The 25,664-nt window shown below is 42.0% G+C and overlaps 1 long non-coding RNA gene across 1 annotated transcript in view; it reads right to left on the bottom strand.

Moving 5' to 3' along the window:
* LOC145526797 (uncharacterized) overlaps positions 1-25,218 on the bottom strand; it is a 129,380-nt gene extending 104,162 nt beyond the window's left edge. Inside the window, exons 1-3 of the long non-coding RNA XR_014069189.1 lie at positions 25,014-25,218; positions 15,174-15,295; positions 13,594-13,662 (exon numbers count right to left, since the gene is read on the bottom strand). This is a non-coding gene — a long non-coding RNA (uncharacterized LOC145526797). The remainder of the gene's footprint in view (positions 1-13,593; positions 13,663-15,173; positions 15,296-25,013) is intronic.
* Between the last annotated feature and the right edge of the window lie 446 nt (positions 25,219-25,664).

Here is a 25,664-nt window from a genome sequence, read left to right as displayed (position 1 = left end):
ATACCTGCCCATGGCTCACGCTCCATTAGTGATCACCCTATTGAGCTGAATGCATGTATGTACATTAAGTGTTAATGTATTTATTAACACTTAAAAACAGGAGAATTTATCTTAAAGAAATAATAATGATAAAAAGACACCAAGATTTAGCTACAAGGATATCCACTGTAGCTTATTCAAAATAGTAAAGAAAATTGGAAGCAACATATAGGTCCACTTATAAGTTGGTTACATCATCTGAACCATGCATGCATGCATACTAAGTCACTTCAGTAGTGTCCAACCCTTTGTGACTATGGACTGTAGCCATGGGATTCTCCAGGCAAGAATACTGGAGTGGGTTGCCATTTCCTCCTCCAGGGGATCTTTGCAACCCAGGGATCAAACCCACGTCTCTTATGCCTCCTGCATTGGCAGGTGGGTTCTTTACCACTAGCACTCCCTGGAAAGCCACATACCAGTATAACACACCGCCATTAAAAATGATGCTTTGAAAAACATTTAATGATATTCCTGCTCAAAGTACATTATTTAAAAAAATCAGATTCTTAGCATCTATAGTATAATGTCATTCTTGTTTGAGTTGTTGTCTAGTCGCTAAGTCAGGTCTGAATCTTTTGTGACCCAATGGACTGTAATGTAAGCTGCAAGCCTCCTCTCTCCATGGGATTTTCCAGGTAATACTGAAGTGGGTTGCCACTTCCTTCTCTAGGGGATCTTCCTTACCCAAGAACAGAAACCCCATCTCTCGCATCTCCTGCACTGGTGATGCTTTGCCACTCTTTACCACTGAGCCACCAGGGAAGCCTTCTTGTTTGAGATACATAAGTTAAATTTTTCATGTTTATAGTCCACAGCAAGAAGATGTGATGGGCATGCCCGTCAGCCCTCATCAATTGAAGCTGGTTCAGACACAGAGATTGATGATGATGCCCCACATACAAAGAATCTAATAAAAGGTTTATTACTTACATAGTGAGGTTTTCTGGGGAAAGCAAAGTCTCCTAAGCAGATCCAAAAATGACTTGAACCTGGATTCCAGTCCTGCCTCTGCCATGTAAAAGCTGTGTGCCCTTGGGCAAATGGCTTCACCGCTCTGAGCCTGATTTCTTGCTGTTGTTCAGTTGCTAAGTCATGTCCGACTCTTTGTGACCTCGCGGCCTGTAGCACTCCAGGCTCCTCTCTCCACTATCTCGTGGAGTTTTCTCAGCTTCATGTCCTTTGAGTCAGCGATGCCATCCAACCGTCTATCCACCGTTGCCCCTTCTCCTTTCATCTTCAATCTTTCCCATCATCAGGGTCTTTTCCAATGAGTCAGCTCTTTGCATCAGACAGCCAAAATATTGGAGCTTCAGCAACAGTCCTTCCAATGAATATTCAGGGTTGATTTCCTTTAGGATTCACTGGTTGGATCTCCTTGCAGTCCAAAGGACTCTCAAGAGTCTTCTCCAACACCACAGTTCAAAAGCATCAGTTCTTTGGTCCCCAGTCTTCTTTATGGTCCAACTCTCACATCCATACATAACCAATGGAAAAACCATGGCTTTGACTATACAGATCTTTGTCAGCAAAGTGATGTCTCTTCTTTTTAATATGCTGTCTAGGTTTGCCATAGTTTTCCTTCCAAGGAGCAAGTGTCTTTTAATTTCATAGCTGTAGTCACTGTCAGCAGTGATTTCAGAGTTGAAGAAAATAAAATCTGTCACTGCTTCTACTTTTTCTATTTGCCATGAAGTGATGGGACCAGATGCTATGATCTTAGTTTTTTTTAATATTGACTTTCAAGCCAGCTTTTTCACTCTCCTCTTTCACCCTCATCAAGAGGCTCTTTAGTTCCTCTTAAATTTCTGTCATTAGAGTGGTATCATCTGCATATCTGAGGTGCTTGATATTTCTTCTGGCAATCTTGATTCCAGCTTGTGATTCATCCAGCATGACATTTCCCATGATGTGGGGCAGGGTGCTGTCAGATGGAGCAGGGTGCAGGAGGGGAAGTTGGCAGTCAGCAAGCAGAGGTGGCCAGTGAAGTGGAGGTGGCCATGAGGGCTAGCACCACCCCAGCTGACATTCCCCAGTCCACATGTTTACCTTGTGCTCTACAACCACGGACCTGCTGCCTTTCCCTAGCCATCACATCTGCATCAGGGGCTGGGGTAGCAGGAAGGCTGGCGCTATTGTACCTGACTTCTCTCAGTCCAAGACCAGCTCATATTCACCTCTTCCAGGCAGCCTTCTCTGATACAACTTCAACCCTTCAGGCCTACCCATGCAATATTTGGGACACATTTAAGTTAAAACAAAATTATTCGATGTTTATCTTAAGTTCAAATTTAATCAGGCATCCCATATTCTTCCCAGTTTTACTGAGTCATAATCGACAAATAAATATTATGTATTAAAAAAAAAAACACTTTTAAGGGCTCTAGAGAGCAAGGAAAGGAGATTGGATTGTACTTTATTGCAATTCAGGGGTAGGATTGGGGTGAGGGTGCCCACATGTGAGATTTGTGTTTTCAACTTGTCACTGGAACCAAACGAGGGAACTTGCCCAAATGCAGGGGAGTAGGGGTGCTCGACAGCTATCAGCACCCACACATCAAAAATGGAGTCAAGCTCTTATTACACATATATAATGATTGGTTTTAAATGAAATATATGTGTTCATACCCATACATAGATGATGGGAAGAATATATGACTATAGCTATATGTAGTGGGGTTATTATTACATTTTACTTTTCTCTTTTGATCAACCATGTTTTCCAAAATGAACCTGTATTACTTGAACTAAGCTCATGAACCTCTACTACTGAGCCCGCACACCTAGAGCCTGTACTCCACGATAACAGAAGCCACTGTAATGGGAAACCCACACGCTGCGATGAAGAGTAGCCCCCGCCACCCCAGCCTGCTGCAACTAGAGAAAGCCTGCATGCAGCAACAAAGACCCAGCACAGCCAAAAATAAACGTTTTTAAGAAAAAGGAGGTATAAAATCCTAACCATGACCTTCAGAGCCCTCTGCCTTCTGGCTCCTGCCCATATCTCCAGGCCTCTGCTCTCACCATCCTTCTAGCTGCTTCCCTCTATCCCACCACTTAGGACTTCTAAGCTTCTGCATCCCTGCAGTCTATGTCTTTAGACCCTGGGATGTGCAGTGTCCTGTCTTCTACTTGGAAGCTTTGTTTTTCCCCAGAACAAACTCTCTTCACCCTGAAGATCTCAACTTAAATGTCACCTCCCCCAGAGGACCTTCCTCATCCCCCACTGAACAAGTTAGGACCCCTGCTATAAACTTCCTACACTCCCTCAACATTCCCTGCCATAACGTTCATCATATCTGTAGTAACAACTAGCATGCTTGTTGGGGCCTTACAGACACTGAACTAAGGACTTCACCTGCATTCTCTCATTTAATCATCATGATAACCTATGTGGATACAAAGATGAAGAAGCAGAAGCCCTGCAGTTACATAAGTTCCCAAAGTCACACAGTTAGTAAGAGATAATGATAAACACTGCCAGTCTCTCGAATCTACATAGGATACAATTTGCTCAAACCATTAGCAAGACAAAGATTATAAAGAACAATACTTGAGCTGGAGGAAGGAAAGAGAAGGAAAGAGAGGTCAGTATCAGTAAGAGCCAGGCCCTAAAGACAGACACCGATGGAAAAGGTTGGAAGGAAGTGACTACTAGAAGGAAGCAGGGCCAAAAGCTACATGGATCTGAGGGGCAACATGAGGCGTCTGGCCCTAGAAGCAGCCCCCCTGGGAAAGCGTAGGCTTAAAACTAAAGAACCCTCTGGGTTCAGTATGAATGGTCAAACAGGGCAAACATAGAAGCCTGAAATATGGATCTTCCTTTCTACCTAAACAACACAATGACGGTCATTCTTCTCTTTCCATATGTAGGGAAAGTGGTCCCACTATCCCTGAGAAGCCTAATTTGACTTGAGAATATTTTACCATATAGAACTTCAAGCCCCTAAATAATTAGATGGAGACACAAAAAGGATTGGGAATTTGAAACAGGAAAGGATTATTCTTCCTAAATTTAGGGAAAGTTACTATAAAAAAATTAATGCAAGCAAAATAGTCCTCAAAGATGCAGAAGGGGCTTCAAATTGTAAACTATCCTAAGAGTCTTAAGAATTGCAAGATAATTAACATAAAACCTGGGGATACTGGATATGGGCAGAAGTTACTATACCAACCACACATCACAGCTTATAAACCAGCTTCATATGTTCATCTCTGAATAATTTGGTTAATAGCAACAGCAAATTGTCTACCATTTTAAACAGAACATTATTGTTCTATAAAATTGAATTTGAAACTCACCATGTGCCTTTTGATACACTAGATATCAACCCCAAATAGGAAAGCAATTTATTTTCTTTGGTTTGCTTTTAATGTTTTAAAGTTAACGAATTGGCACCTGAAAACACATTTTGAAAAGGCTAAAGAAAATGAACTGTGTTAGAAAGTAAAACAAAGATGTTAAACTTCAGCTGATAAATGTGTTCTCTCCATAAACTCACTGCATGAATGAGGGTTTCCAGCACCAAAGCACTGTCCACATCATACTATTGGAACCAAGTCAGCACCAAGGTCCAGGGCCTTGCTCTTTGGGGAAAAGGACATTGCTGTTATAGTTTTTACCCCAGGTCAGATGAAAGCTTTTGATTAAAACAAGCAAAATGGCCAATGTTATCATTTCACCCAATGACACAATATGCCTCAAGTAATTCCAGTCATAAAATGATGTGGGTAAAAACAATCCTAAATATTTACTTCTATTACCTTTTTTTTTTTTTTTCAGTCAGCATTTCCTGTAGAGGTTTATCAAGCATTCTGTCAGCACTACCTTCATTCTATTCTAGTTTATCTGGGCAGAAGGTGAACAGAGTCATTTTACTCTAGGGATCCTATCTCACAATCATCTGGCATCCCAGTCCACCGTGAAAAGGTGGCTGTCAGTCTAAGCGCCGATCTTTGTGGATCTCTCTCCTCTCCCGTAGATGCTCCTATACTGTTAGTGTTTGGTTTTAGACAGTTGTGCTACGATACATCTAGTATGGATTTCTTTTCCTTTAATCTGCTTGACAGTGAATCTCCTTCTGGATTCTGTGGATATGTCTGTGCCATCAACCCTGAAAAATGCTCAGTCACCATCTTTGAATACTGCTTCCCCCCCTCCTTCTTTACATTTTCTTCTTCTAGGAACTCTTAATTGTAGAAGAGATAGAGTTGGGGCTTGTGATTTTATCCACATATTTTTTTTTGTTCATTTTCTGTCTCTATTCCTTGAGCTGCACTCCAGATAATTTTTTTCAGATCCATTTTCCAATTCATTAATCTATTAATTGAATCTAATCTGCTGTTTAATCTATCTGTTGAATATTTATCAATATTTATGCTTAATTAATAGAAGTTCACTTGCCTTCTATTAAAATCCATCTAGACCTCCTTTGAATACTTCTTGTTCTTTGCTCAGGTTTTATTCTGAGTTTCTCATAGCATTCTTTCCTTAGGACCATCTGTGCTTGCATGGGTGTGTGTTCAGTCACGTCTGACTCTGCGACTCCATGGACTGTAGCCCGCTAGGCTCCTCTGTCTATGGAATTTTCCAGGTAAGAATACTGGAGTTGGTTGCCATTTCCTACTCCAGGGGATCTTCCTGACCCAGGGATCAGACCCGCATCTCTTGTGTCTTCTGCATTGGCAGGAGGATTCTTTACCACTGAGCCATCTGGGAAGGCCATCATCAGTACTTGACTCCTGGTAAAGTGCAAAAGATGTAAAATCCTACTTGTGAAATGCAAATATTTTGTGACTCTTTGGATATTTGTAATATTGGTACTAACTGAGAGGAACCCACAGAAAACCAACTGACTCATTTGTCTGAGTGTAAACAGAACAGATCTGATAACTGCTGCTGCTGCTGCTACTGCTGCTGCTTGCTGCTGCTAAGTCACTTCACTCGTGTCCGACTCTGTGCGACCCCATAGACGGCAGCCCACCAGACTCCTCCGTCCCTGGGATTCTCCAGGCAAGAACACTGGAGTGGGTTGCCATTTCCTTCTCTGAATCTGATAACTATTAACAGCTTATCTTCCTAAAGCCAGGCCTGCTAAATGTACTATCTGCAGGGTTAGATTTATGATTCGTGAAAACTGCTGTGGAGAGAACCATGAAAGTCATCCTATTTCTGTGTAGATAATGTATTGTTAGTTCATCTGTGTCCTTCTAAAAAGAGGTTCTTATCTTTCACTACTTAGACAGTAACTTCTATGAGTGAGTTTGTTGCCTAACTATCTATTGATATATTTAAATCTGATGCAACATTAGCATGTGAAAGATTCTGTTTTAATAATCCCAATGTGATAACAAACATGCAAATCCTACCCAAGACAATTAAACTGTAAGCCTGTCTTTCTCTTATGGAAAGGAAGATACCCCTAGTGAGATTTAAGCTTAATATATTTATAGAAAACAAATATGGAAACAGTAATATTGAGAAGTAGGTCCTCCCTTAGGAACAACATTTGACCTTTTATAGCCTAAACCTACTCCCTGTTGTAATGGTAGCTGACACAATGTAAAATATACTTGTCATAATGTATATTAATAACACGTCATTATACATTCTATGGGCTTCTCAGGTGGCTCAGTGGTAAAGAATCCGCCTGCCAGTGCATGAGCTGTGGGAGATGCAGTTTCAATCCCTGGGTCGGGAAGATCCCCTGGAGGAGGAACTGGCAAGCCACTCCAGTATTCTTGCCTGGAGAATCCCATGGACAGAGGGGCCTGGCCAGCTCCAGTCCATGGTATTGCAGAGTCAGACATGACTGAAATGACTGAGCACGCATATGTTCTATATTATACGTACGTGTGTGTTTTATATTACATATATATCATCATGTCTAACACCAGGCCCGATATTGGTGACTTAGGGTGGAGCAGTCCCAGCTTTAACCTTTGATGGCAGAGCTGCTTTTGCCTTTAGTGCCACTCTGGATTTTCCAAATAACCCTCTAGAGAGCCGAGGCTCCAATACTCATTGGAAAAGACACTGATGATTGGAAAGACTGAAGGCAAAAGGAGAAGAGGGCAGCAGAGGATGAGATGGTTAGATAGCATCACTGACGCAGCGGACATGAGTTTGAGCAAACTCTGGGAGATAGTGAAAGGCAGGGAAGCCTGGCGTGCTGCAGTCCATGGGATAGCAAAGAGTGGAACATGACAGAGACTGAACAAGTGTTTTAAAAGGGGATATAGCGCCTCCTGGTGGAAAATAATAAGATTAAAAAGAACCCCGCTTAACTGCTACTGCTGTGCATTCTAAAATGCACCAACAATAACACTAATGAGTATGTAATAACCACATCCAGACTATTAATTATTCAACGCTCTTCATCTTATGATAATAAATAACATGTTGTAGGGATTTATCCTTCTCAAGCAGAGACGCATTTTCAGTACTTAAAAAAGAAATATTCAATAATGCCACCTCCATAACTAACGGCAAAATTTCCATCAGCCCAATAAATCAAAGTATTATGCTAATGGGAGCACAGCCCTAGATCTGGCTCAAGTATGGTTGGCATCTTCTATGGGGCCAAATCCACAGGGTTTCACCCTGACTCCAGAAAGTCATCTTAGTAAGACTCTCCCTGAGCCACAGAAGACCCAGGGTGAGAGAGAGCAAACAACCGCAGTCCTAATCCTCTGACTAGAAACCAGTCCAAGTGTACTGGGAGTTAACAGTGGCCATATTGGTAAGCATCCTTTCCTCTAACAGCAACTTCCTTCTTTCCTCATAACCACACTGATACGGCTAGTAAAGCCCAAAGGCTCACTGAGTTATTTACTTTTAGTGACTGTATCAGTCAGTTTTATTTCAGTTTTATTTATTTTATATATATATATATATATATATATATATATATATATATATATAAATCTCTCAATCTTGGGCTTCCCTGGTGGTCAGGAACCTACATGCCAATGCAGAGACATGGGTTCCATCCCTCGCCTGGGAAGATCCCACATGCCACAGGGCAACCAAGCCCGTGACCTGCAACTACTGACACGTGCACGCCCTAGAGCCGATGCTCCATGAAGAAGCCACCGCATTGAGAAGCCCAAGCACCACAACAAAGAACAGCTCCTACTCATCAAACTAGGGAAACCCTCTCTCAGCAACAAGATCAGTGAAAATTCAACACCCATTTACGATAAAAACTCTCCACAAAGCAGGCACAGAAGGAACATACCGCAACATAAGAAAAGCCATATACAACAAACCCACAGCAAACATTATCCTCAATGGCAAAAAATTGAAAGCATTTCCTCTAAAATCAGGAACAAGACAAGGGTGCCCACTCTCACCACTACTATTCAACATGGTTTTAGAAGTCCTAGCCACAGCAATCAGAGAAGAAAAAGAAATAAAAGGAATCTAGATTGGAAAAGAAGAAGTAAAACTCTCACTGTTTGCAGATGACATGATCCTCTACATAGAAAACCCTAAAGACACGACCAGAAAATTACTAGAGCTAATCAATGAATATGGTAGTTTCAGGATATAAAATTAATACACAGAAATCTCTTGCATTCCTACACACTGACAATGAAAAAACAGAAAGAGAAATTAAGAAAATAATCCCAATTACCATTTCAACGGAAAGAATAAAATGCTTAGGAAAAAATTTACCTAAAGAAACAAAAGACCTATATACAGAAAACTGTAAAACATTGATGAAAGAAATCAAAGAGGACACAAATAGACTGAGAAATATACCATGTTCATGGACTGGGAGAATCAACATAGTGAAAATGAGTATACTACCCAAAGCAATCTATAGACTCAATACAATCTCTATCAAGTTACAATGGTATTTTTCACAGAACTAGAACAAATAATTTCACAATTGTTGTATGCTTTTTGTATGGGAACACAAAAAAACTTGAATAGCCAAAGCAATCTTGAGAAAGAAGAATGGAACTGGAGGAATCAACCTTTCTGACTTCAGACTATACTACAGAGCTACAGTCATCAAGATGGTATGGAACTGGCACAAAGACAGAAACATAGATCACTGGAACAAAGTAGAAAGCCCAGAGATAAATCCACGCACCTATGGACACCTTATCTTTGACAAAAGAGGCAAAAATATACAATGCAGAAAAGACAGTCTTTTCAAAAAGTGGTGCTGGGAAAACTGATCAACCACATGTAAAAGAATGAAACTAAAACACTTTCTAACATCATACACAGAAACAAACTCAAAATTCATTAAAGATTTAAATGTAAGACCAGAAACTATAAAACTCTTAGAGGAAAACATAGACAGAATACTCTCTGACATAAATCACAGCAAGATCCTCTATGACCCACCTCCCAGAGTAATGGAAATAAAAACAAAAATAAACAAATGAGACCTAGTTAAACTTAAAAGCTTTTGCACAACAAAGGAAACTATAAGTAAGGTGAAAAGGTAGCCTTCAGAATGGGAGAAAATAATCTCAGATGAAACAACTGACAAAGAATCTCCAAAATATTGAGCAGCACAGGCAGCTCAATACCAGAAAAATGAACAACCCAATCAAAAAGTGGGCCAAAGAACTACACAGACACTTCTCCAAAGAAGACATACAGATGGCTAATAAACACATGAAAAGATGCTCAACATCACTCATTATCAAAACCCCAGTGAGGTACCAAATGACCACCATCAAAAAGTCTACACACAATAAATGCTGGACAGGGTGTGGAGAAAAGGGAACCCTCTTACACTACCGGTGGGAATGAAAACTGGTACAGCCACTGTGGAGAACAGTGTGGAGATTCCTTAAAAAACTGGAAATAGAACTGCCATATGACCCAGCAATTCCACTGCTGGGCAAAAACATCAAGGAAACCAGAATTGAAAGAGACACATGTAATCCAACGTTCATTGCAGCACTGTTTTTAATAGCTAGGACATGGAAGCAACCTAGATGCCCATCAGCAGACAAATGGATAAGGACATTGTGGTACATATACACAATGGAATATTACTCAGCTATAAAAAAGAACACATTTGATTCAGTTCTAATGAGGTGGATGAAACTGGAGCCTACTATACAGAGTCAAGTAGGTCAGAAAGAGAAACACCAATATAGTATATTAATGCATATATACAGAATTTAGAAGAACAGTAACAATGATCCTATATGCAAGGCAGCCAAAGAGACACAGATGGAAAGAACAGAGTTTTGGACTCTGTGGGAGAAGGCAAGGGTGGGATGATTTGAGAGAATACCATTGAAACATGTATATTACTGTCAGGAGAGCGTGTAATTTCCTCGGTTTCTGTCTCGCTGCAGCAAAAATTTGAAGCGACGGACAGACCACTGTTATAGCTCAGTTTTATTGGCAAGCAAAGGAAAATATATCCTCGAGGAGTGAGGGTGGGCAGACCCAAAAGATGAAGAGAAGAGAGGCCCCCAGCCCAATTTTGGCTCCTCTTTTTATATGTTTTTTCTCTTCCCTCTGAGCCTGTCCTATGTAAACTGAGCTAGCCAGGAGGGCTGTTTGTTTTACCTGAGGTCCTCACTCCCGGTCCTCAGACCTTCCTTTGTTCTATTTCTGCAGGCTTTTCTCGTCTTTGTCTTTTAGCCACCGCCATTTTGGACTCCTTTTTCCTATTCTAACTACCCAACATTACCATATGTAAACTAGATGACCAGTGCAAGCTTGATGCATGAAGCGGGCACTCATGTCCCAGTGCTCTGGGACAACCCATGGGGATGGGGTGGGGAGGGAGGTGGGAGTGGGGTTCAGGATGTGGGGACAAGTGTACATCTGTGGGTGATTCACATCGATGTATGGCAATGACCTCCACAATACTGTAAAGACATCACCTCCAATTAAAATGAATTAATTAATTAAAAAAAAGACTAAGTGCAGTCAATAAGTAAATTCAAATATTAGTAATAAAAATGCTGTGTTCCTTTTTTTTCCACAACAGTGAAAGATGTTTATCAGTTTTCACAATCAATAGCCAGGAAAAAAAAAAAAAGATAATTACAGTTGCAAACCATAATGGAAACATGATTAATGATTAACCTAACAATATAAAATAATTACATACAATTTAGAGGGTCAAGCACAGTGATGTGGTAAGTGGAAGTGCAAGTCTTTTAGTTGGTGCATTTAATCCATTTACATTTAAGGTAATTGTCGATCTGTATGATCCTATTACTGTTTTCTTAATTTTGGGGGGTTTATTTTCTGTAGCTAGGTATTTCCCTTCTCTTATTTCCTGCCTAGAGAAGTTCCTTTAGCATTTGTTGTCAAACTGGTTTGGTGGCCCTGAATTCTCTTAACTTTGGCTTGCCTGGAAAGCTCTTGATTTCTCCATCAAATCTGAAGGAGAGTCTTGCTGGGTAGAGTATTCTTGCTTGTAGGTTCTTCCCTTTCATCACTGTAAACATATTACAGAAGCCATTCCCTTCTGGCTTGTAAAGTTTCTGTTGAAAAATCAGCTGATTGCCCGATGGGAGTTCCCTTGTATTTGTCATTTTTCCCTTGTTGCTTTTAACATTTTATCTGTCTTCAATTTTTGTCAGTTTGATTACTATGTATCTTGGTATGTTCCTCACTGGGTTTATCCTGCCTGGGACTCTCTGTGCTTCCTAGACTTGGTTGACTATTTCCTTTTCCATGTTAGGCAAGTTTTCAGCTATTATCTCTTCAAATATTTTCTCAGGTCCCTTATCACTCTCTTCTCCTTCTGGCACTCCTATAATGTGAATGTTGGTACATTTAATGTTGTCCCAGAGGTCTCTTAGGTTGCCTTCATTTCTTTTCATTCTTTTTTCTATATTCTGTTCTGCAGCAGTGATTTCCACCATTCTGTCTTTCAAGTCATTTATCCATTCTTCTGCCTCAGTTATTCTACTATTGATTCCTTCTAGTGTGTTATTCAGACTTCCCTTGTGGCTCAGCTGGTAAAGAATCTGTCTGCAATGCAGAGGACCTGGGTTCGATCGCTGGGTTGGGGTGATCTCCTGGAGAAGGGAAAGGCTACCCACTCCAGCATTCTGCCCTGGAGAATTCCATGGACTGTATAGTCCATGGGGTCTCAAACAGTCAGACACGACTGAGCGACTTTCACTTTACTAGTGTATTACTCCTCTCTGTTGGTTTGTTCCTTAGGTCTTCTAGGTCTTTGGTAAACATTTCTTGCATCTTCTCAATCTTTCTCTCCATTCTTTTTCCAAGATGGTGAGTCAACTTCACTATCATTATTCTGAATTCTTTTTCTGGAATTTTGCCTATCTCCACCTCATTTAGCTGTTTTTCTGGGGTTTTATCTTGTCCCTTCATCTGGGACATAACTTTCTGCCTTTTCATGCTGATTAACTTTCTGTAATGTGGTTTTTGTTTTAGTTGCTGTAGGGCTGTGGTTCTTGCTTCTTCTGCTTGCCCTCTGATGGAGGAGGCTAAGAGGCTTGTGTAAGCTTCCTGATGGGAGGGACTGGTGGTGGGAAAAGCTGGATCTTTCTCTGGTGGGCAGGGCCTTGCTCAGGAAAACTTTAATCCAAATATTTGATGATGGGTGGGGTTTTTAGCCTGAGGTGACCCAGCCTTCATAGGTCTCTGGGTTCTATGGTTGGGTTAATGGCAACCTCCAAGAGGATTTACACCAAACGTGACCTTCACAGCCTGCTGTTGCCAGTGACCCCATCCCTGCAGTGAAACCCTGCTGATCCACGTCTCCACAGGAGACCCTCCAACACCAGAAGGTAGCTTTGATTCATTCTCCTGTGGGGTCACTGCTCCTTTCTCCCAAGTCTTGGTATGAGCAAGATTTTGTTTGTGCCCTCCAAGACTGGAAGTCTTGTGGAAGTCTTGTAATCAAATCCCACTGGCCTTCAAGGTCAGATTCCCTAGAGATTTCCAGTCCCTTTGTCGGGTACCCAGACTGGGAAGCCTGACATGTGGTTCAGAACTTTCAGAACCTTCAGAAGTGGGAGAACTCCTTGGTATTATTGTTCTCTAGTTTGAGGGTCACCTAGTCAGCGAGAATGGGACTTGACTTTATTGTGATTGTGCCCCTCCTCCATTCTCGCTGTGGCTCTTTCTTTGGACGTGGGGTATCTTTTTCCTGGTAGGTTCCAGCATCCTCCAGGGTTTTCCCTGGTGGCTCAGTTGGTAAAGAGTCTGCCTGCAATGCAGGAGACCGGTTTCAATCCCTGGGTTGGGAAGATCCCCTGGAGAAGGAAATAGCAACCCACTCCAGTATTCTTGCCTGGAAAATTCTAGGGACAGAGGAGCCTGGTGGGCTACAGTCCATGGGGTTACAAAGAGTCAGACATGACTGAGTAACTAACATTTCAGCATCCTCCTGTCCATGGTTGTTCAATAGTTGTGATTTTGGTGATCTCGCAGGAGGAGATGACCGCAAGTCCTTCTACTTCACCATCTTCGAACTGGAAAAAATGCTGTTTTCTTAAAAAACATCTCTCATTCTTAAAATTTGACATGGCACTGAATATAGAAACTTAAGATGATTTAATGACAAACATTTTTCAGATTACCTTTTTGGTGAATGTCCTTTATATATGGAGCCATGGCAGTCTGAACAAATCAGGAACATAGTCCCAGTTCTAAAACATAAAAATAAGTGTGTTATGCACTATAAAATGTATATAATCAACTCAAAGGCAATTGACTAATCAATCTTTTAATTACTTGCAAAACCACATTAAACACTAAGTAACTGTAATATTTATGTTGCCTGAAAAGAACTAGTCCAATGTGAATTTGAAAATACGATCAATCAATGGAAAGGTCTAAAATTATGTTCAAAATAAATGGAACTTTCATCAGCACCAAAGTGATGAAATAAGGATAATAACTTTAAAAAGTAACACTTCTCTTTTGCGATGTATTGGCAATTTTAATTCCAAAGTTCTATTAAAACCTAAAATTCCCAACACTGTACAAGCCCTGAGCATTCATTTTGAAAACCAAAATTAATTCTCAATAAGCCAATGAGTTCACATGTAGTTGATGGATTGTAGAAACAGATATGGGAGACCAAAATGGTAGATTGAATTAAGAGTCACTGGGAGTGATGTAGTTATTCAAGAGTATCTCATTTTCAATCAAACTACAGTTTAAAGCACAAACTAGATAATTAGTTTTGTTACTATGGGTTCATTTTCAAAAAATTAATTCTACCAAGTAAAAGCAGGTACTTTTATAGACTAAATATCACAAAGTGGACAGCATAATTATACTAAGACTTTTACATACTTTCTAACATGCTAAATCGTGAATGTCTTTCTTGTCTAAATGGAATGTCTGCTGGGATAGTCCATGCCTCAGGCCAACATCTAGGCCCTACATTTTAAAAGAAGAAAATTTAATCCACTGGAACTAACAGAAATATTCAAAGTTAGGACTAAGGCATTTATCATGTACCATATATGACAGCATAAAAAATTTCCTTGTCAAGAAAGCTTTTCATAAACATAATTTTATTGAATATATAAGTTTTCACTGTCTGAAGATCTCATCTGTTCAACCATTTCCTTCCTGTTGGGCATTTAGGCCTTTGGTTTTTGTGTATGTAATACACGGGGCTGTGCTATCCATCCTTGGGAGCAAAGCTCTTCTGCAGTTAGCTGTATTTCCTCAGGATAATTCTGACTTAAGTGATGGAAAATAGCCAAAAAACTTACACTTTTTCCCCAAGAATAAGAAAAAAAGAAGTGAAAGTGAAAGTGACTCAGTCATGTCCGACTCTTTGTGACGCCATGGATTATATAGTCCATGGAATTCTGCAGGTCAGAATATTGGAGTAGGTAGCCTTTCTCTTCTCCAGGGGATCTTTCCCACCCAGGGATGGAACCCAGGTCTCCTGCACTGGAGGTGGATTCTTTACCGGCTGAGCCACAAGGGAAGCCTAAAGAAGACTTCACAGAAAATAAGAAGACCTCACATTTTAAAGTTTTACAGTAAGTCACATAATCATTTCCTTGTATAATTACCCATGTATGGTTACTTGGCCATTAAAATGACCATGCTACTTAACTTACAAACTATTCTACTTTTGCAGGAGTTAGCAGACATATGGTTATCTCTGAGAATTAATCAAAAACTAAATAATCACCTAGAAGGGCGGGATGGAGTAGGAGGTGGGAGGGACGTTCAAGAGGGAGGGGACAGTGTAAGCTCATGGCTAATTCATGCTGATGCAGGTGGAGACCAATATGACCTTGTGAAGCAATTAGCCTACAATTAAAAATAAACACATTTAAAAGAAAACAAATCATCTAGCTTCTCAACAGATAGTAGCTGAGGAACTAGAAGTAAAGCACAAAGTATAACTTACTTTTTAAATTTAAGTTTAACAATCATTTAATCAAAGTTGGAAAAAATGTATAAGATCTTATTTCCTTTACATATTCAAGTACAGATGCTGTGGATATACACTTATGCTTTTTGGGGTTATGCCCTGGGAAATCATTTTATCACAATGAGTTTTTGGTCATTGTTCTTTACATCCAAGCATCATCATTTTGGGGTGAAAATCCACATACTGAACCATGCTAACTAAAGACAAGTAAATTGTTACAGGGTAACAGAACAGACAAGAAATAGAGAAATATCTGTAACAGTGAGAGCAGATTTCCCTATGCCCAGTGCTCTCCAGAAATGATTTCCCTCAAATGGCAAAGACCTCTTGATAAAAGAAATGATCTACTTCTAATTCACCAGGTGTAAAACCTTTGCTATTCCAAGCTTATAAAGCAATTCAGAGAAAAATCAACTCTGCCCCTCACTACTTGGTCCGATGTAAACATGAGAGGTCAAAGGGCAAATGTGCTCCAATCAAGCCTCTAGTTTTGCTCCTTACCTCATTCTAAGATAGCTGGCTGTGTTCAAGTTATTCCCTAACTAAAAATAAAGGCAATTCCCCAAATGCAAAACAAGAGAACTAAAAAGTCTAAAGAGAACTACTGTCATAAGACACTGTTTTCTCCTAAACAGTGGTATGCTGAAAGGCAGGAGCTTTGCCTTAACATGGGGTTCCTAAGTCTCCAGCACTGTGCCTGATGGGCACTTAGTAAAAGTTGGTTGAAATAATAGAGAATACGTTTCAAAACAGCTCTTATTCTTAAAGGTTTTTCACATATCTCTCATTTTTCATAAGCTATGAGGCATAATCAAGGAGTACTTAAACCTCTAATGTCCTATTAACTGCCACAGAATCTGTTTCTTCTGATCTGTTGAAATTCCTCATGCCTACTGTAAAGATTCTATGTAAAGGTTTTTCACAGGGAAACACTTTCTACTACATCAGAGACCTTGGCACAGCAAAGTCTTACACAAATACATAAGGACAGTGCAGAAGTATTTCTTAATTACTGAGAAGTTATTTACATCTTTTCCCCTGTATAATATGCTATAAGGCGATGGATGGCTTTTACAATCATAAAAGAGAAAATTCAGACATGATGTGATATACATACAAAAAGACTATTACAATATGAGGAGAAATTTTTGAAAGACAAATGTATCTATAATTAATTCTATATTATTTCTCTAGGACATCTGAGCTCAGAAAGGTCAACAGAAACTATTCTGAGATGAGAAGCAGAACTATCTGATGAAATGTCTGTCAATCTCCAATTAAACTGTTTTATAGACTGTACACAAAACAGAATCTTTTCATTAGGGATTTCAGAGAAGGATGATAAATCTGACTTTGAGATTTCAAGTCAAAATGCTTAGGAAAAGTATGAAATTCAAACAAGGTTGTGTCTGCGATCATGGGAATACTGTGGGAAGAGAGAAGAGCAAGACAAGAACAAATGGATACCACAGAGACCAGACAAGGCCCACTTTGTGGCTGACAGATGATTCAAATGACCACCATAGGCTGCAGAGACAATGCAAACCCCAAAACAAAGGGGAACACTGCATTGCAAATGAGAGTCATGTATTCTTAAATGTTGCTTTGCTCAGATTCTTAAGTCATCATATCTGCCAGTGAGTGTTTCACTGGTCGAGAAGCAAATGGAGAGGTTTATGAGATCTGCTTTCCTGATGAAAGCTATCTGAACAAGCAGAAGACGCAGTGGAAAATTTCAAGAAAGAGCAGAACTGGCTATCAGTCTGCCTTACCTCCAGTGCACAGGAGCCAGCAAGCAGCCCATGTCAGAAGGGGGGGACAAGGATGCAGAAGCAACAGAGACCCCCTTGCTAGAAGAATGACTCTCTCCAATAGCTGGTGTTCTGTTTTGTATTTCCAAGATTCAGTACAGTGCTCAAGAAATACTTATTTTTAAGTAAATGCGAAACTAGAACAATTCAAATTATGTAGATATTCGAGAAATCCTGATGAATAAGAGACTCATCTTATTTAAAGGATAAATCTATGTACAATTAATAAATAACTGATACACTCTGTGTGAGACGCGCTGTGCTAGTTCAGTTCGGTTCAGTCACTCAGTCGTGTCCAACTCTTTGACCCCATGAACTGCAGCACACTAGGCCTCCCTGTCCATCACCAACTCCCAGAGTCCACCCAAACCCATGTCCATCGAGTCGATGATGCCATCCAGCCATCTCATCTTCTGTTGTCCCCTTCTCCTCCTGCCCTCAATCTTTCCCAGCATCAGGGTCTTTTCAAATGAGACCGCTCTTCGCATCAGGTGGCCAAAGTATTGGACTTTCAGCTTCAACATCAGTCCTTCCAATGAACACCCAGGACTGATCTCCTTTAGGATGGACTGGTTGGATCTCCTTGCAGTCCAAGGGACTCTCAAGAGTCTTCTCCAACGCCACAGTTCAAAAGCATCAATTCTTCAGCGTTCAGCTTTCTTTATAGTCCAACTATCACATCCATACATGACCACTGGAAAAACCATAGCCTTGACTAGACAGACCTTTGTTGACAAAGTAATGTCTCTACTTTTTAATATGCTGTCTAGGTTGCTCATAACTTTCCTTCCAAAGAGTAAGTGTCTTTTAATTTCATGGCTGCAGTCACCATCTGCAGTGATTTTGGAGCCCAAAAAAATAAAGTCAGCCACTGTTTCCACTGTTTGCCCATCTATTTGCCATGAGGTGATGGGACCGGATGCCATGATCTTGGTTTTCTGAATGTTGAGCTTTAAGCCAACTTATTCAGTCTCCTCTTTCACTTTCATCCAGAGGCTCTTTAGTTCTTCACTTTCTGCCATAAGGGTGGTGTCATCTGCATATCTGAGGTTATTGATATTTCTCCCGGCAATCTTGATTCCAGCTTGTGTTTCTTCCAGCCCAGTGTTTCTCATGTTGTACTCTGCATATAAGTTAAATAAGCAGGGTGACAATATACAGCCTTGACGTACTCCTTCTCCTATTTGACCTATGCCAGGCAAGAGGAATAAAACCTGGTCTCAGTTCTGTGAGTGCTTATCAGGCTGGTTTTCTTTATTGGAAAATAAAGGCATTTATTGGCCATACCCAACTTCTAAATTGAAGAAGTTTCTTCTTCAAGTGTGATGTCCTAAAGGCAAGTACACCAGCCTCTCCCCCAGGCCTAGAACACCTCTGTCTGCTTGACCCTCACTTGTTGGGGGTCATCTCCCTCAGCACCTGGCCATGCACTCTGCTTGGTCCTAGAGGCAGCCTAGCTCTGCTCAGGTTGGGTACAGGGGAGACCGCCCGCTAGGGCACGGCTCTCTGCAAGGCAGGGCTATCAGGGAGGCAGAGTGTGGATCTAGGAAAAGCTCAGCTGCTTCCTGGGTTCTTGCAATCATTCTGAACCTGCATGTACTCAAGAAGGTGCTGCAAACCAAGGAAAAGCCACATCACAACCTAAGTAGGACGGCTTGGGAATCCCCAGGCAGGCTCTGAAGCTGCCTCCATTTATCTAGCAGTCCTGTAGACTATGATTCTTAAATCTCTACCCATAAGAATACAAAACTAGGCCTGGGTCTTAGCCCCCACGCCCCAACAACAGTGACCTGGACTCTTCTAAGCTTACTTAGAGTCTGAAGAATGTGGACTATCCCTTGGAATTTCAGGAAAAAAACTATCAAAAGATAAAAAAAAAAAAAAAAAAAAAACACATTCCATATTCCCCTTTAAATCTGTAAGGCCTAGCATTATATGTGTAATCAGTCTCTGAGTCATGTCCCACTCCTTGTGACTCCACGGACTGTAAGGTCCTCGGTCCATGGGATATTCTGGGCAAAAATACTGGAGTGGGTTGCCATTTCCTCCTCTAGGGGATCTTCCCAACATTATGTACTGAACTAAAATAGATAGCACTCACGCAGTAAGACCATGCTGGAGAGATGGCAACTGACAGCTTTTCTTACCAGCTGTATACTTGGGTTAGCTGGGAATGACTTAAGTGACTGAATTTGTACTCAGGTTTTTATGAGAGACTGAGATAATAAGAATATATGTAGCCTGTTTTAAAAGTATTTAAGTCTGTAGAACCCCACTTATGGAAAGTTCAGTAATGCTGCTAATGGTAATTGTAAAATATACCTTCAATGTAGTAGTGTGATATTTTTCTATTTACTGGGAGAGGCAGTAAAGGCATCACAGTTGAACTTTAGCGCAAGGGAGGAGGACATTCCCTGCCATCTAGGGAATAGTAAGGTCTAAGGCATCAATGGAAACAGTTGTATTATATCACATTCCTGATACAATCTTTCTGCCATGCTATATTAACAATAGTTTAAAAATAATAATAAATAAAAACTACCACAGACAACAAGAATATCTTCTTTTGATGACATCTGAAAAAAAGTGATTACTGCATCTCTGTGTAATTATTGCCTATATAATTGGGCTGTGAAACCAAGCTTAAAGTCCACTTTTGCTAAACAGAATTGCTACTCTGAAAATTGTCTAAAAGCATTAAATTTTGTTTTACTTTAAAAGAAAAGAATATATTTTGCCTATATATTGGCACTGCAGGGCCAAAGGAAAAGGGAAAATTATGCCGGACTAACGGGATGTCAGACAATTGGTTCCATTAGAACACATGAGGTATAGGTGCCACTGACTATTCCTTTTCTAAACTACACTATTCTATGAGCACTGAAATGCTCATTTCATCCTGAAATATTTAGAACGGTATACTGCATATGACAGTCCTTGGTAATTTTCATGCAATATGTATATATGTGGCTTTAGAACTTACAAAGTGTGCATGCGTGCTCATTCATGTCTGACTTTTTGCAACCCCATGGACTGTAGCCCACTAGGCTCCTCTGTCCATGGGATTTTCCCTGCAAGAATATTGGAGTGGGTAGCCAGTCCCTCCTCCAGGGGATCTTCCTAACCCAGGGATCGAACTTGGGTCTTCTGTGTCTCCTGCATTAGTAGACAGATTCTTTACCACTGAGCCACCTGGGAATCCCTTACAAAGCACATCCATACATAAATTATCAAAGATGCTCATTTTTTAGCCTCCTCATAACTAAATGTCTTCTGTGTGTTAATGTTTCACCTTATACTCACAATAAGCCTTTGTGGTGTTATACTACACCCGTCCCACAAATACAGAAAATGGGCCTTCTGAGGAGTTCACACCATAGAGTGTGTAACCAGAATTTGAAGCCAGATTTGTGTTACTGTAAACCAGGGTTCTTTCTAGAATAAAAAGTGGACTCACAATATGATCTTAAATTTAACTGCATGATATAAGTATTACACTTTACAGACTCATTCATTCAATAAAGACGTATTGATAACCTTACCTGCTGCTTTGGACTGAATGTCTGTGTCCCATCAAAATTCATATGCTGAAGTCCTAATGCCCAGTAGAATGGTATTAGGAGGTGAGGGCTTTGGGTGGTGCTTAGGTCATCATCGGGGTTCTCCCTAGCTCCTTCTGACGTGTGAAGATACAATAAGGAGGAGAAGCCTTACCCTTCCATGCTGGCACCCTGTTCTCAGATCCCCTTCCAGCCTCCAGAACTCTGAGAGATAAATTTTTGTTGTTTGTAAGCTACCCAGTCTCTGGCATTTGTTATAGAATCCCAAAGCATCTAATATACATTCCAAACACTGTTCTGGGCAAGGGAGACACAGCAGTGAACAAAACTGTCTTTGGAATTTACATTCTGGGGAGGGGATGCGAAGGGGGGAAAAAAAAAACCCAACAAATATTTGTCCAGTTGGCAAGTGTGGTGGAGAAAGATAAGGCAAAGTAAGGGGTTAGGAAGTACTAGGCAGGACTGGGTAGAATTGTAGCTATTGAGTATGGACGGGTCAAGGGCAGGGGTCTTTCATAAGATACCTGAGTGAGCAGAGGCCTGAAGAAAGTAGAGTCAGCCATGGGTCGCCTGCAGAGAGAGTGCTCCCGATGCAGAGACTGTTAAGTGCACAGTCCCCAAAACAGGGATGTTCTTGGCCTATTGGACTATTAGCTTGGTGCAAAAGAAATTGCGGTTTTGCACTGCTAAAATTTGCTGTCTGATATTGGAACACGTTTTTAAATAAATGTAGTTATGCTATACATCATTTTAATGAGCATTTCTTGCTTTATTTATTTTTTTGCTAAAGACTTATTACTTGCTGTGTGCTTTATATTTATTTCAGACTACGGAAACAATGTGAGACAAAAAGCAAATTTGAGCGACGTTCTTATTTGAGTTCAAAATGGGTTGTAAGGCAGCGAGACAATTTGCAACATTAACAACGTGTTTGGCGCAGGAACTGCTAATGGACATACAGTGCAGGGGTGGTTCAAGAAGTTTTACAAAGGAGGTGAGAGCCTTTGGAAGTGGACAACGACGGATGGAGAGCAATCATTGAAGCTGATCCTCTTACAATGACACAAGAAGTTGCCAAAGAAGTCAACCGTCAACCATTCTACAGTCATTTGGCATTTAAAGCAAACTGGAAAGGTGAACAAGCGCGATAAGTGGGTGCCTCGTGAACTGACCGAAAATCAAAACTGTCACATTCAAGACTTGTGCTCACAACAACAATGAACCATTTCTCGAGCTGATTGTGATATGCAACGAATAGTGGATTTTATAGGACAATTAGCGACAACCAGCTCAGTGACTGGACCAAGAAGAAGCCAAACCAAAGTTTGGCTTGCACACAAAAAAAAGGTTATGGTCACTGTTTGATAGTCTGCTGCCAGTTTGACCCACTACAGCTTTCTAAATCCCCGAGAAACTATTACATCTTAGAAGGATGCTCAACAAATCCCTGAGATGCACTGAAAACTGCACCGCCTGCAGCCAGCTTTGGTCAACAGAAAGGACCCAATTCTTCACAACACCCAACTGCATGTCACACCACCGACACTTCAAAAGTTGAATGAATTTGGTTACGAAGTTTTGCCTCATCTGTCATATTCTCACCAACCAACTACCACTTCAAGCATCTTGACAACTTTATGCAGGGAAAACCCTTCCACAACCAGCAGGAGGCAGAAAATGCTTTCCAAGAGTTCACTGAATTCCGAAGCACAAATTTTTATGCTACAGGAATAAACAAACTTATTTCTTATTGTCTAAAATGCGTTGATTGTATTGGTTCCTATTTTGATTAATAAAGATGTTTTTGAGCCTACTTATAAAGATTTAAAATTCATGGTCTGAAACTGCAATTACGTTTGCACCAACCCATAATAATAGCTGGGAGGTCAACGTGCCAGTAGTGTTAATAACTGGAGGTGAGGGTGGCAAGAAAGATATGAGGCCAGAAAAGGAGCTGAGACTAAATCACTGTCTTTTAGGTCCCTTTAAGGACTTTGGGTTTTACTCTGAAGGAGACGAATCATTGGACAGCTTTCAACCAATACAGGACATGACTAATTTGCATGATTGCTCCTGCAGCTACAAGAAGAGACTGTAGAAGGGCAAGGGGAGATGAGGCAGGAGGCTATTTCTATAGTCCAATCAGAAGGATGGTGCTTTATACTAGAATGATGGTGAAAGACAAGTTTGACTGCAACTGTCTTTGCCTGAGCATGAAGAGACGGGATTGCCATTTATGGAGACAGACAAGACTGGAGGATGGAGAGAGGCAGGTCTGGGAACGAAGCTCAGGAGTTTCAGCTTTAAACATGTTACTTCTAAGATGCCTTTTACAAAAGATGTCAAAAAGGCAGCTGGACACCTGTATATGGGTTTTACAGGAGGACAAGTCCATGTTGAAGCCATACCTGTGGGGTCTAGCAAACCTACAGAGTAGGTGAGTCAGAGGAAAGGCCTACAACGCTCCACACTTCAACTTTTAGCAACAAGGAGGATCCAGTCAAGGAGACTGAGAAAGAGTGGGAGGGAGGAAGACGGAAATCATAAGACTTCCAGAAGAAAGAATTTTAAAGAGAGAGTGATTAATTTGGTCCAATACCATTGATAGGTCAAGGAGGGTGAAGGTCAAGACTCACCACTGAATTTAGCACAGTCATTGGCCAATGTGTGCCTGCTAAGCTGTCAGTCATGTCCAACTCTTTGTGACCCTATGGGCTATAGCCTGCCAGACTCTTCTGTCCATGGGATTTTCCAGGCAGGAATACTAGGAGTCTGTTAGTGTTACTAGCTTCCCTGAAATGAGAAAAACAAGGTTCTGAAAGAGTAAATAAATTGAACAACCAGGGTCACGTAGCCAGTTAGCAATAGAAACTGGGCCCAGAACAAAACCCTGAACACAGGCCTTCAGAAGTGAGCCTTGTTTCCTGAATTCCAGACCAGGCTCTTCTACCTATTACGATCATCCTTCCCATGGTAACTGCCATTCATGAGGGGGGCTTCAAAAGAATACTAAGACCATAAACCAGAAGGAATGAATGTCAGTAGAACTTGGGGGCACAATGGCAGTCAGACCAAGGTTTGGCATTTCATGACAGAGACAATGGCCCCCAAATCAAGTAGACAGACACTGCAAAGAGGGCAGGCCCAGGTGTCAAACACAATTCAATGCAAAGGAGGCTTTACATCTCCTCAAAATGAATTCTCTGTTCATTGCTCATTGCATTTTGCTAGGTGATTTCCATGTGAATAATTAGATTCCCATGTAAATGATTAGGCCTGATTACCAGATGTCACGGCCGCTGCTGCTAAGTCGCTTCAGTCGTGTCCGACTCTGTGCGACCCCATAGACGGCAGCCCACCAGGCTCCGCCGTCCCTGGGATTCTCCAGGCAAGAACACTGGAGTGGGTTGCCAGTTCCTTCTCCAGTGCATGAAAGGGAAAAGCGAAAGTGAAGTCGCTCAGTCGTGTCCGACTTTTCGCGACCCCATGGACTGCAGCCCGCCAGGCTCCTCCGTCCATGGGAGTTTCCAGGCAAGAGTCCTGGAGTGGGGTCGCCATTGCCTTCTCCAACCAGATGTCACTAGTGCTGTGTATAGTGAGGACTAGAAGAGAAGGGATCTGATTCCGCATGCTCTTTCCTTCACTTGACTTACCAAGGTGCTCACAAAGGGGGATAGAGAGAGGATATATTTTCACTTTCAATTTTAATAATTCAAACCATTTTTAGGGGGCCAAAGGCACAAGACACTTCTAAACCGTCCTGGTGTAAACAGTTCCTATTCCCCCTTCAAACTCAACCCCCAAAACTCAACCCCAGTTCCTTTAAGGAATCCACTGCTGCCAACATCTGCTGAACGATTTTGCAGACTAGGAAGTGAAGATTTGCAAAGGGAAGAAGAGCGGGGCATGGACGAAAAGGAGCTGCACAAAGTGGGGAGGGAGGGCTGACCATCACAGGCCGGGAAAAGCGGGCACTCGGCCAGGGAGAGGATGCGAGAGGGCCCCCCAGACGGAGCCTCCTCCGGAGCGGGAAGCCTGGCGGGGTTCTGGCTTGGCTAAGTCCAAGCACCACCAGCGGGGCGAGGGGCCCCGACCGGGGCTACAGTGGGGCGAGGGGCCCCGACCGCGGCTACGGCTGCAGCCGGCTCGCCGCCCTCCCTTCCCGCCTCTCCTTTCCGGACCGCGGGGTGGACGCGGCCGCCGGGCGCGGGGCGTGAGGTTACCTGACACCGCCCCGTCTCCCCACAAAGCGGAGGCGCGCACGGCATGCGGCGGGGCGCGGGCCTCCAGCGCTCGCCGGCCTCCAGCCTCCGACCGGGCGCCCAGTCTCCGGGGCCCCGCGGCCGAGGTGGCCGCCCGGGGGAGTCCAACCCCGGGCCGGAGGGTCGCCGAAGCGGCCGCAGCGTCCAGGCTCCGCTCGTCGCGCGCGCGGAAGCCCAGAGCCGCCGGCGCCGCGCGCGCACGGCTCCCGCGCGCCCCCTACTGGCCGAGCGCCACAGCGCCCAGCCCGGCCCGGAGGCCCCGCGTTGCGACACTTTGACATCAGGTCCAACCATCAAGCCTGCAAAACGTTGATTAGGGTTGCTGGCTCAACTCCTTCCTTCTGTTTTTGAAGTTTGCGCCAAAAAGTTAAGGTTTCTCCCTGAACTCCCCATTCCCTTCCAAATTCTGAGTTTGAGAAGGAAAAAAATCAAACAAGATAAATATATGGGCGCCCCCAACTTTTTTGGCTACCTGATGCCAAGAGCCGCTCATTGGAAAAGACCCTGATGCTGTGGAAGATAGAGGGCAAGAGGAGAAGGGGACGACAGAGGGTGAGATGGCTGGATGGCATCACCGACTCGATGGACATGAGTTTGAGCAAACTCCGGGAA

This window comes from Giraffa tippelskirchi, chromosome 11 (genome assembly GCF_054371585.1).
Source record: "Giraffa tippelskirchi isolate mGirTip1 chromosome 11, T2T-mGirTip1v1.2.pri, whole genome shotgun sequence".
NCBI classification, from domain to species: domain Eukaryota; kingdom Metazoa; phylum Chordata; class Mammalia; order Artiodactyla; family Giraffidae; genus Giraffa; species Giraffa tippelskirchi.
The sequence above is the reverse complement of the archived record's forward strand: the minus strand, read 5'-3'. Positions and strand labels throughout refer to the sequence as shown.